The 12847-nt window shown below is 38.0% G+C and overlaps 1 long non-coding RNA gene across 1 annotated transcript in view; it reads left to right on the top strand.

The window, feature by feature from the left end:
• Positions 1 to 11437, top strand: part of LOC140844407 (uncharacterized) — a 181429-nt gene extending 169992 nt beyond the window's left edge. The window contains exons 3-6 of the long non-coding RNA XR_012122652.1: positions 1135 to 1206; positions 1601 to 1838; positions 3278 to 3478; positions 10688 to 11437. This is a non-coding gene — a long non-coding RNA (uncharacterized lncRNA). The remainder of the gene's footprint in view (positions 1 to 1134; positions 1207 to 1600; positions 1839 to 3277; positions 3479 to 10687) is intronic.
• Positions 11438 to 12847: the final 1410 nt, after the last annotated feature.

Below are 12847 nucleotides of genomic sequence, written 5' to 3'. Positions count from 1 at the left end.
TCTGAGAAGTCTCCACACACTGCCTAAATAGCCATAATAAAAAATTCATTATATCACCTATCTATTCTTCTAAGAGACTGTTATCTTTCCAAAAAGTCATTTGTTTTCTCCTAAGTGCCTTTCTTGAGCTCCCCTTCCCTTATTTAGATGATATGTAAACCTCAAAATCTAACCACATCTTTAAACCACATTTTTCTGTGAATTCTCATATGTAAATATTAAGTTTGTCTTTTGTCTTGCAAAGCTGCCTTTTGTCAGTTTAATTCAGTCCCCAGGTAAAAAGCTTGCAGGATGGAGGAAACATTTAATCCTCCAGAAGTGAATAAAAAACTCCAGATTGGTAAAATAAATCACAGAAATAGCACAAGAAACTTTGTTTAAATTATATGTCAACAAGTCAAAATGCTTGATTTCTAAGAATATTTAAGTATTCACAAACAATAGGAAACACGTTTTTTAATGTCTTCCTCCTCCCAGAGGAACAGGCCTGGGAAGAAAGCATTCGTACCTTGAGACGGTTGCTGTAACAAGCTTACCCCCAGGACAACTGGACACTGCAATAGAATTGAGATGAATCTTTGCAAAGATGTATGTTTACAGATGAATAAATAAATAAATAAACAAGCAAGCAAGCAAGCAATATGCAAACTTTTGGCCAAAGAATGCTGGATGTTGAAACTGAGTTGTTAAAATTTTCATAAAGACTTGTGTTATGGATTTTTAGATAACATTGTGTAATTTGATTTGAGTTGAGTTGAACCTTATGGCTGACTTTGGAAAGATAATTTACCTGATGAACTAAGTTGCTCCTGTTTAAGCAACGTTGGGTTATATGCTGGCACTACCTTCCTGCAAGATACATGGTAAATAAATCAAATACATACATTCTCTAAGGCAAAAATCACTTCAAAAACCAGAGGCTGAAACTCTTTAATTCCCTAACTACCAACATACTTATATATGCGATAAAGAGTTTATGTTGTAAAAACAATGCATTTCTCAGTTACCTGCTATCCATTCTTAAGTTAACTCTGGTATCACTTTCTCCTCTCCAGTTTCACTAATAGCATCCATCACCTACTTCTGAGTGAAATTTCCTTTTTATGCCTTTTCATTTTTCTCTGTTTCTCTTAGAAATTAATTAAAAACAAAGCTGCTGCTAATTCCTGATTGACTGAGGACTGCAACCGCAATTATTTTGCAACTGTATCCTTAAGATTTGGTACGGTGTCTGACATGGAAAATACACAGAAAATATTTACTGAATGCTAATTAACATTTCTGGAGTATATAACATATGCCATGTACAAGATATATTCTGTGCTATATCACATGATATAGTCCTCACAATAATCCTATGAGTTAGGTATTTTCTACCCCTCTGTTAGGTTTAGTAATAATGCCTGGAATCCCACAGCAATTGCAGAGGCAGAACTGGAAGCCAAAACCAAGAGATATGTTTCATGACTAACCATTATGCATACTGCCTCTCAAATGAATGAATGAAGACACTAAAGACTGACAACTTACAACAGCCATGCTGTCTTACAGTTATTTATTATCTATCATCTCAAATAGAAACTCCTTAAGAACACTACAGTGTCTTACTCATCTCTGCTGTCCCAGTCTAGCAAAACATCTGGAACAAAGTTTGAGCTTCAATAAGAGAGAGATTCATCTTTAAATGTCCAGAGAGTTTGGACCTAAAAAGGCAGGAATTTCATGTGGGCATCATTCATAAGAATGATTGAGCTCTTAACTGCAGAAGAAACTTTGGAATATCCTCAGATACCTGCTCGAAAAAAAGAATCACTAAACAAGATGAAAACAAGAACAAGGTATGAGAGGAATAGCACATATCTTTACCAAAGAAATATTACTTATATATATTGCATAAGATCTTAATTATTCCAGATGTTTTCCAAGTAACCAAATGACTTCTTCTCTTAAAATAAAGCAGAACTTGGGAAAAGCAGGTAAACCTGTAAATAAAGAGCTCATTTAGTTTTACAAAATTAAAAGAGAAACTGAATTTCTTAGTTTGCCCTTTATTACACATCCTTTCAAAAGCTCTGCAGATAAAAACTGGAAATCATTTTCTTTCTTCTACAACACTCATGAGATTTATTTATTTTTAGTGGTGGTAAAATTTAACTTAAAATTCCCCAATGCAGTCATTTTTAAGTGCAGAGCTCAGTGGCATTAAAGACATTCACACTGTTGTGCAACAATCACATGACAGATTTAGGTTTTACATATTCAGACCTTCTATAAGGACATTTAAATACATACAAAAAAGTGCATATAGAAGTAAATGGCTGGAATATTGTTCCCCAACTGAATACAGCCATGCAACCAGGATCTACGTCAAGTAATAATACATTACCACCTTTCCAGATGTTCCCATACACACATATATGCTAAATAAATATGTATTTAACAATAATTAAGTTGATAAGTAAAATGACATCTTTTTCTTAGAGGAGCTCCAACTTCAATACCTATAAATATTCAAAGTGAAAAGAAATTAAATCCATCTGTGGAATCAGATAATAGGAAATCTGCACTGAAGTCTTATTACTTTGGGGTGATAAGACAGAGCACCTTACTCTCAAGTGGTCCAGGAAAAACAAAGCACTTTCTAGCTACTTCTGTATGCTTGAGAGAGGAAAAAGAAAGAAGAGAAGGAGGAGTAGTGGGAGGAGGAAGAAGAGGAGAATGGCTTTAAAAGCACTTGATATTTTCAAGAATGGTGGACAGAATTTAAAGTCCTCAGTGTTGCCCTACCTTCTATCTGTCATGTGTTTCCTATCCTTCTCCACCTCCAGCCCCTACCTTTTCTGATAGAGAGACTTCTGGTAGTTATGTAGTTATGTACATTATTTTTATATTTTTTCTTTGTGTTTGTGTGTGTTTGTGTGTGTGTGTGTGTGTGTGTGTGCACATTCTATAAGTAAGCATGGAATATACAATTTGCCAGATGATTATGTATTAATATTTTAAAATATGGATTCATGTTTGATCACACAAACATCTAGGATGACTTAAGGCTTTGGACAAGCAATGTTATTCAAGGTGAAGGGAGATCTTGTTTAAAGCCTTTGAACAAATAGGTCAGCATACACCTTTAAATCTGTATTCATGATTGTCCGCACCCCTGAGACAGCTGTTGAAAGAAGGCCATCAATAAGAAAGGGCATCAGGAATGAGGAGAAAAGAGATCATCATCAGGCCTGTGAATAAAAAGTATCAGTGATAACTGCTCTACATTCTCTAGATGCCTTGTGAAGAAATGACACATAGAAATCTATCCATGTGAAAACATAAAGCAGCTTATTCCACAGCAAGGTGATCCAAGCCTTGGAGAGAGAGAGAGAGAGATCAAAATTGGAACCCCAGATTTGCCTCTTACAAATCCTGGAGACTTCTGGCAGTTGTTCTGACTCCCATCCTCTCGATGTTCTCATCTGTAAAATAGGTATGTATAGTGAGTTGCCATGAGACTATATTGCTTTATGTGATCTGATATAGTAAGAAACACATTTTATCTTGGTCTCTTGTTCCTGGCACAGAGTTCCTAAAAGCTTTATAACTTCCTGAGTGATAGGGATACCGGAAGTATCTTTTGTTATAATATTTGGTGGTGACCTCTAGTTTCTGACACATAACTTCTAAGGCCCTTAGAATCTATGGAGTGATAAGAATACCTTTTATATGACTGGTGGCTTGGGACCCCCAGATAGCTTCAGGATAGGGGCTGGAGCCCAAGAAGACCAAAGCATAATGGAAGAGTTGGAACCTTCAGCTCCACCCCACCAACCAGCCTCTGAGAGGGGAGGCTGGAGACTGAGTTAATCAGTGGCCAGTGACTTAATTGATCATGCTTATGTAGTGAAACCCCCATTACAAAGTAATAAAATAAAAACCTAAATGGTTGGGTTAGGGAGCTTCAGTGTTGTGGAACACATGAAGGTACTGAAGGCTAACACATCTAGAGAGGGCATGGGAGTTCTATTTCCCTTGCCTTATGCATCTTTTCCATTTGACTATTCCTGAATAGTATTTCTATAATAAAGCAGTAATAATAAAATTCTCCAGAGTTCTGTGACCTATTCTAGCAAATTATTCAACCCAAAGATCAGGTAGTCGCAACCCCCAACTTAAAGCCCATCAGTCAGAAGTATGGGAGGAGCAGGACTTGAGACTATCATTTGAAATGGAGGCAGTCTGGTGGGACTGAGCCCTTAACCTATGGGAATCTGATGCTAAATTTGCATGAATTAAGTTGTAGGACACCCACCTGGTGTCTGGAGAGTTGATGAATTATTTGTGTGAGGAAGAACCCCACGGATTTGGTGTCAGAAATATTCTGTGGGTATAATGGATCTTAGTAAGTTTATAATGATTTACTTAGAATTTGTGGTAACATGTGCTTAATGTATTCTATCCATTTTTCCCCATCTTTTAATTATGCTTTCCAGTTATCAGAGTGTTTGTGTTTGATACCTTTGTGAGTAGTTACCTAATTTCATCTGATGAAAATAAACTCAAGATACAGTTTCATGATTTTGTATGAGGGAAATAAAAAATAATAGCTAATTATGTTAAGCATATATATGTCAGGTACTACAGGAAGCCCTTTCTGTACTATAATCTTATAGTTTTCATGCTCTTATATTCCTTATTTAACATGTAACCAATTTGAGACTTAGGAGAAACTGTATGTATTTTCCCAAGGTTATATCATCAATGTATAGTAAAGACACATGCAGGACTATTTTATCTCCCTAACTAAAGGCGTTTTTGCTATTATTATTGATGACAACAGTAATTTCTTTACTGTATAGATCTTTTACAAGTGTTCCTGTTAGGGTGCAGGCTTCCGAGGCTTCCCCAGAGAACAAAATACACAGGCATAGAGATGTAAATTCAAGCAAAGTCTTTATTCAGCCAACTAGTTGGGGTCCAAGTCAGCCCGATGCAGTGGGTCTCAACAAGGACCCCGAGCACTCAGAGCCAAGGGTTTATATAGCAATTTCAAAGCACTTAACTCATAGCAATTTTCTATAACTATACATTATTCTTGCAAGACATATATCCTGGGGTTAAGCAAGGGCAGGGTAAGACTACTCCTCAATGGTTAGGGAGGTTCTGCACGATAAGCTTGGTATGTAAGATTTACTGACCAAGGTTAGCTGACCAAGGGTCACAGCTGCCCACCACCCGGTGCTCATGATTAACTTGTTTTTCAAGGCCTTACCCAGTTCCAGTTTTTCTTTCTAAGTCACATACTCAGAAAATGGCTTCTAGGCCTTTAAGATGGCTATGCTTATGCTAACCTATTTCTATTCTTACATTCCCCTCTTCTTCTTGTATCTATTTCAATCATGAAATTAGGGGTCATCTGTTTGGTTAACACTCTGATAGTTCTGTCTCAACACTATGATTTGCACGGTGCTAATGCATTCTTTGATAAAGGTAACACATGGAGTGACTCCGGTTTGGCGGGCCTACTACTTGTTAGAATAAGCTGGGGTGGTGCTGATTACTTCTGTCTTGTTGTAGAGGGAGGTGTAAGTTTTAGGAACTCTCTCAATGCAGGTTCTTTGCCTACTTGCAGAGGATAAAGTGAGTCTCGGTCTTTGTCTTCTACAGATAGGGACTCTAGCTGCTGCTAGGGAAAAGGGGCGATGACCGCTCTGGCTGCTTCGTGCTGAGAAGGGGGTGCAGTAAAGGGTGCAGCTAGGTCTCTATTACTGGTCAGTTGAGAGGGCTTCAGAAGGCTGGCACTTCTATTACTATTTGCAGTTTTGTGGCTTCTAGGCAAGATAAAACAAATTGTGTTATTAGGTTATGTAGCAACATCTGGAGTTGGATTTTCTATTCTGGAGGCTGCAGTTATTGAAACAATACTTTTCTCTAAAATCACCCTCATTTTTATTAGAAGTAACCAGGTTAAGAAAATAATTAACAGCTGGCTTGATCATTTGCACAAGTGCAGCAAGAAGAGCAATTGATTACACAGGCTCTTTTAAATATGCTTTGCTGGAACTTTTTATAAGGAATTTCAGATTGAACTTTTAAAGGCCTCTTGAGGCCAGACAGCCAAGCTAGACTCGCCATCAGGCTTTGCCTGCAGTACCTGTAGATTTGGATGAATTCTTCTCTTCTCGAGGTCTCTGAACCTGCCAGGAAGTGACCTTCTTTACTCACCTGGTAAGGCTGCTGGGAACTCTGTAAGCAAGGTACCAGGCCAGTTCTTCCAAGGGGCTTTGTTGGCTTTATAAAGTCAATCTTAGTTCCTTAAAGTTGTTCACATCTGAGTCCATGCACATGTCTCTCAGGTATGACATTCCAGTCAAAGCCCTGGCAGTATAACCAGTGTTCTTAAGTAGTCTTCTCACAAGGAAAGCAGATTCTTATTGAACTCATGCAAATAAACATACTGCCATGGAATACAAAAACAGTCACTGAAAGTTTTTAAACTCTGGAGGGATCAGGTAGAGAGAAGGAAGTTTCAATTCTGCTCATAAAGATAGTCATTTACTAAACTGTTGTCAGTTTAAGAGAACAAGGTTAAAACACTTTATCAGCAACATTTGAAACAAAAAGACACAAAATCATTTTCTTTAGTTTATGTAATCTTATGTAACTAATACCTGTTCTGCTGAAATCTAGTTCTTTACCAGTTTAGGGATAATACTATAAATGACAAAAGACTTACAAATGACAATGGTTAAAGATCTGATGAGAGCTTACTGTAAGACAGTTGACATAAGGAAATTCTGTTATTTCTGTAATACAAAACATTTAGTAACAAAGTTTAGCATCATTCTCTTTGACAGTGCTTTCCTGGTAAATAAATAAATATATATCAGATAAATAAGCCAAATTAGTCAAATACTTTCTCTAATGAGAAAAAAATTCTTCTGACATGTTCCAGGGGCCCTCTGGAAAATATCAGAGTTAACTAGAGGTAAAAGCACTTTTTTTTTTGAACTTAGCATAAGTGTCCAAGACCAGATACAAAAAAAGCAGAGAAAGTGCTTAAGTCTACAGGTCTTCTCTGAAAGCTTCAAGAATGTTTTACTCTTTAATAGTAGATATAAGCTGCTATGCAAATTCTATTAAAAGCTCTAAGATCATTTGCATTAAAAAAATATGAAGAGTCCTCTGAAGGACTACTACTAGTAAGATGGCAAACTTCCGGCTTCTCTTCGGGGGGGGGGGGGGGGGGGGGGTCCTTGGTTTCCACCGGCGCCACCTGAAGCCCAATCACCTCTCGCTCCCCTCCCAATCCCAGCACCTAGCCAACAGCCACCAGCTCCGTAGAAGTGACACCTCAATCAATTCATGCCCCTTCCTATATAACCTAGCACTTTTCCCTAATAAAGCGGAACTCTCCGGTTAATTGCTGCTATGTGTCGCTCCTTTCCTTTCATCCCCCATGTTTTTTTTTTTTTTAAAACATACAGCATATAAATTAAACAAGAAGACCTGGTGGTTGTCAAAAAAATCTATTACAACCTTTCTCAAAAGTGGTCACACGTTTGTCCATTTAAACTTTTACAGTGAAACTTGTTTTTCTGGGAGAAACATAATCTTGTCTAGATTCTAGTTTAATTTTTAAGAATAAATTTTGGTTTGTTAACTAAGTGCATTTAATCAGCTGAAAAAAGCTTTGTTACCATTCTGCTTAGGTGGATAAATTAAGAAAACAAATAATCAGTAACAACTTTAATCATTTGTTGGTTAGAGATTTTTCCACTTATAAAAATATATGGAATAAATAATTCAATTTCTCAGGCCATGCAATCGTTTTCAATAACAAAATATTTCAAAGGCAAATAAAGCTTATACAGTTGTTAACAAACTTTAGCTTTTCGTCTTTTTAATATTACGATTTCATTTTTTTTTTTTTTTAATATTCTGGCAACTCACTGAGACTTTAAGCATGAGAAACTGCTTTGATCTTTCAACATTAAGAGCAGACTAACAGTTAAAGAAAACTGTTTAACTAGAAACAAGATTCTAATTTTGCTGTGCACTTGATATCAAGACTCACTTGCTTTAATTTCACTAGGCACGACTATATCTGTAAGAATATAGTAATTTATTCTTCATTTGCCCTATGGTCCCAAGCACATAAACCGGTGAGAATTAGCCTGGGCTTGCCTGCGGCTTGACTGGGTTTATCTCACTTAATCTCTAAACATCCTGACCCTCCCCCCCAAAGCAACAGGCTGAGCGGGTCTTCTACAACAAAAGGCACCACGCTGTTTTCTCTCTTTAAACAAATAGCTGTACTTTAGAACAAAGTTACTTTCTTTATCACAAAACACATTCTTTAGCATGCAGAAGACTTTTCATTCTTTATACTTTTTCTTATTAAAACATACATTTTTTAGCATAGAGAAATGTTTTATTACTTTAAATAGTTTTAATTAAAACTTAAAACCATTAGAAACTTTAATTTCCAGTGAACACCGAGAAGCAGGCCATTGTAAACTGTTAAACTAACATTCTTTAGATTGACAAATTTATGAACACATTTTATAATTTCTGTAACCATGAGCTTTACAGCACAATCTCTCATAGAGTATATCTTCTTAACTTAGCAAAACTTTAAGGTTTTAGGTTTCTACAAAGATTCTCAGGCAGTAGGTAGGTATACACACTGTAACACACAATTAAAAAGAGGTTCACTTGCTTCAGTCATTTAGTTCACTCATTCGTAACAACTATTCTAGATTACTTACAAGACCTTTACTGAATATTAGACAAAGCCAAGCCTTTAAGCATTTTATTTTTAAAAGATTTAGCAGATAACATGACTTAAATGACCTCAGGTAAATTTAGGCAGCTGATAACTACAAGGACATGCCCGCCTCAGGCAAACTCAAATTAGCATTAATGCTTAACACTTTTTATCAGGTTTTCTGGAAGTTTTAGAATACCCAATTTTCACAAGCGCTTGTCTTTAAATCAATTTCATTAATACCATCTGGAGGTAGAAAGATATATTCATTTACACACTTAGGGGGTCGTCTGAGTCTGTCTCATGGTGAGAAAGAAGGAAAAAGAATATGAGGGAGACAAAGGCGAAGGATGAAGATGCCACTTCAAACAAAATGACTGTTGTATGTGCTTGTGAACGAGTGCCTGTCGTTGCACAGTTTTTCTTCCACGGGGGACGCGAATTTATCTGGGATTCACGGCTGTGACCCCCTTATCCTGTCACGGGAGTCTTCTAGCGGCGGGCGCCCTAATGGCTCTTAATTGCCCGACCCGTGCCCGCAGGGAATGATGTAGTGGCAGAAAGGAGGAACGGAGAGAGCAGGAGAACCTTAGAACAAGGAAACTTAAAATGAGAAGCGCAAAAAAATATAAACTGAAACCAAAACACAGTAAAACAGTCAATGATAACACCAAGCACACACACACCACATCTGATCGCACTCGTTCGGACCGGTCCTTCTCTCACTCTGGTGCGCACCACACTCACCACTTTCAGGGTCTTCAAAAACTCTCGTAATTCTCCTGAAGGGCGTCCACTCGGACTGCCGCAGGGTGACGAGCTCGATCTTTTCCTCCTCGGGCGCCAGTTTTCTGCCGATCGGATTTGCCTTCCTAAGGCCGAGTCACTCGGACCCTAGGGCCAGGATTGGTTACCTGGGCTTCACCCAGGGTCGCTAACCTGGGGGCCGGGACTACCAGCCCGGACTTCCTCACTCGGGACCACTAACCCGAGACCATACACGGGATGGCGACTCCCGCTTTATAATGGATTTATGCAGACACGAGGGGGCGACCCTCGAATTACACTGCCCCGTCCGGACAATTAGACCTTGCCTCCAGCTGTCCTTTGTTCTCAGGGAAGCTGCTCGTATCCCGGACGAGCCCCCAAATGTTAGGGTGCAGGCTTCCGAGGCTTCCCCAGAGAACAAAATACACAGGCATAGAGATGTAAATTCAAGCAAAGTCTTTATTCAGCCAACTAGTTGGGGTCCAAGTCAGCCCGATGCAGTGGGTCTCAACAAGGACCCCGAGCACTCAGAGCCAAGGGTTTATATAGCAATTTCAAAGCACTTAACTCATAGCAATTTTCTATAACTATACATTATTCTTGCAAGACATATATCCTGGGGTTAAGCAAGGGCAGGGTAAGACTACTCCTCAATGGTTAGGGAGGTTCTGCACGATAAGCTTGGTATGTAAGATTTACTGACCAAGGTTAGCTGACCAAGGGTCACAGCTGCCCACCACCCGGTGCTCATGATTAACTTGTTTTTCAAGGCCTTACCCAGTTCCAGTTTTTCTTTCTAAGTCACATACTCAGAAAATGGCTTCTAGGCCTTTAAGATGGCTATGCTTATGCTAACCTATTTCTATTCTTACATTCCTTAACAGTTTTCTGAGGGGAATGTGGATTATGTCATTATATGACTCAGATCACTGTAACTTTTTATTTTTAACAGATAAGGAAATTATGACTCAGGTAAGTGGAGCCCTGATCACTGATTAGCTTTAACACAGTCTGTATTAGCTGGAGCTGGTTTCATATTGCTGCTTTTATCAACTCTGCATTCAGTGACATCATGTTGGAAGCTTGAAACCAGGCAGGGTGGGAATATTTACAGCAAGTAAATTGGCAAAAATTACAAATGAAATCTTCTTCCTTTTCCAGAGCTGGCTTACCAGCACACCACTGACATCAATTTGAGAAAGGCAACCTAAACTAACAAAGGACAGAGAGAATATTTTATTTCGTGTGCAGTGCAGTATTTTTATTGGAGTGAGATATGAGATTGTGTATTCATGTATGTGTTGTTTAATATCTATGTACCCACCTACATCCATTCCTCACTGGACTGTAAAATCCAAAATGTTTGGAGTCATACTTAATTCAGTTACAGATGTTAAGTACCTATTGTGGTGCCTGACTTATAGAAGCCATTCAATAAATGCATTTTAAAAGAATACATAACATATTTAACTGTCATATAATTATGTATTTACAATGCTATAATTTTAAAAGCTCTTACTTACAGGCTTCATACTATAATTTTCTTGTTTAACTCTTATTCAAGAAAAGTGAGAACACGACTTCTAACAGCAGTTCTGTTAGAACATAAAAACATTAACTCTTGAATTCCAGAAAGCTTACTCTCTGCCTGTGTGGGAACAAGCACTGCCCATTTGTAACCTTTTGTCCCAGAATAACCATGTGTCCACAAAGCCCCCTCCTTCAACCATTACACTAAGTATATGGTGTGTTGATGGCCTGGGGCTGGCCAAATCTAGGCCCATCTTATCTATGGAAACATCTTATTAAGAGGCAGAACTCTATGACCAAGTTTTGTTCATTGGGTTGCTGGTCACACAAGAGTGATCTCTTCTAGCATAGCTGGTAGTCTTTGTCTCCTCACCCCATATAAGCAGTTAGCGCCCTGTCCATGACAGCAGTGTTCAACCTTGTCCAGCCAGTCTCTCCTGAACTACCTGTACATAAGTCTCAATAAAGCCTCGCGCTTCATATGGCCTCTCTGGGTCTTTCCTTTAGTCTTCTCAGTGTTTTCCCATCAAAACTCACCCACTTGGGCATGTCATATAACTTGCGATCCCACAGCCTGCTTTTGTATGTCCATCTAGCTAAAAAATGGTTGAAAGAAATCAAAAGAAGAATGATATTATTTGACACTTGAAAATTATATGAAATCCTAACTTCAGTGTCCATAAATAAAGTTTCACTGGAACAAAGTCACATTCATTCATTTATATATTATCTACAACTGCTTTTACATGATAACTATAATTAAAAGGTGTGACACAAATTATATGATTGCAAAGTCAAAAATATTTCCTGTCAAGCTCATTACAGAAAAAGCTTGCAACTCCTAAGGTAGAGCATCAGACCCCTGTTGAATTGTTTCCAGTATGGTAAGTTCATTTATGAGTGAGGTATCCCTTCTATGATACGACTGCTGAGTTGTAATAAACATTTTCCTTATATTGACAGAGAATCATCCTTTGCATATTTTATCAACAAGACTATAGATTATCTCTTTCTGTAGTTAAACTGACTTAGTTGGAATCCTGGTGCTGCTCTGCTCCAGCTGTGTATCCTTGAATAAGTTACTTTACCTCTCTGAGGCTCATTGACCTACATCTTAGGATTCTGGTAAATGTTTAATCAATGCTGAGATGTCTGTATTGGTTGTTAGAGTTGTATAATAGTCTTATAAGTGAATACACATAGTTTAAAAATTTTTCTTGGGGAGAAGACTCACAGTTTATCATATTCATCAAGGAGTCACAAAAACTAGAATTGTTGCCATTATTAATATAGTATCCATAATGGAGCAAAACGTTCCATATACTCTGTACCCAGTGAAGAGTCCAGTTTTTCATCAATCAATACTCTGAGGGCCCATTCTCCTGGGATATCTGCTGAGCACATTTTAAAGAGCCCATCCTTAGAGAATTATACTTTTCCTTTCTTTGGAAACTGAATCTTACCATCCAAACCTGATTCATTTCCCTGTGTAAAACAGAACTCATTCTTCTACCTTACTTCTTCCTCTTATAACTTATAGCCCCCAGATTGAAAGGATACTCTCACTCTTTAAAGATAAAACTCTTCCTGACAGGCAGAATCATTTCCAAGGCAACTTGAGTAGCTTGGCAGGGACAAAGTTGCTCTCTCTCCTTGTTTCTCACTGGGGGTGGAAGTTTCTTCGTGTATCATCATACCCAAGGTAAATAGGATGTAAAATAATGCCACATTGCTCCTTAGAGCTACCTCTGTTCACTATCTCAACAAGACAACTTTAAAAAATTAAAAGGG

Source organism: Manis javanica, chromosome 11, assembly GCF_040802235.1.
Source record: "Manis javanica isolate MJ-LG chromosome 11, MJ_LKY, whole genome shotgun sequence".
Taxonomy (NCBI): Eukaryota; Metazoa; Chordata; class Mammalia; order Pholidota; family Manidae; genus Manis; species Manis javanica.
Note: the sequence above shows the minus strand (reverse complement) of the source record. Positions and strands in the feature narration are given on the sequence as shown.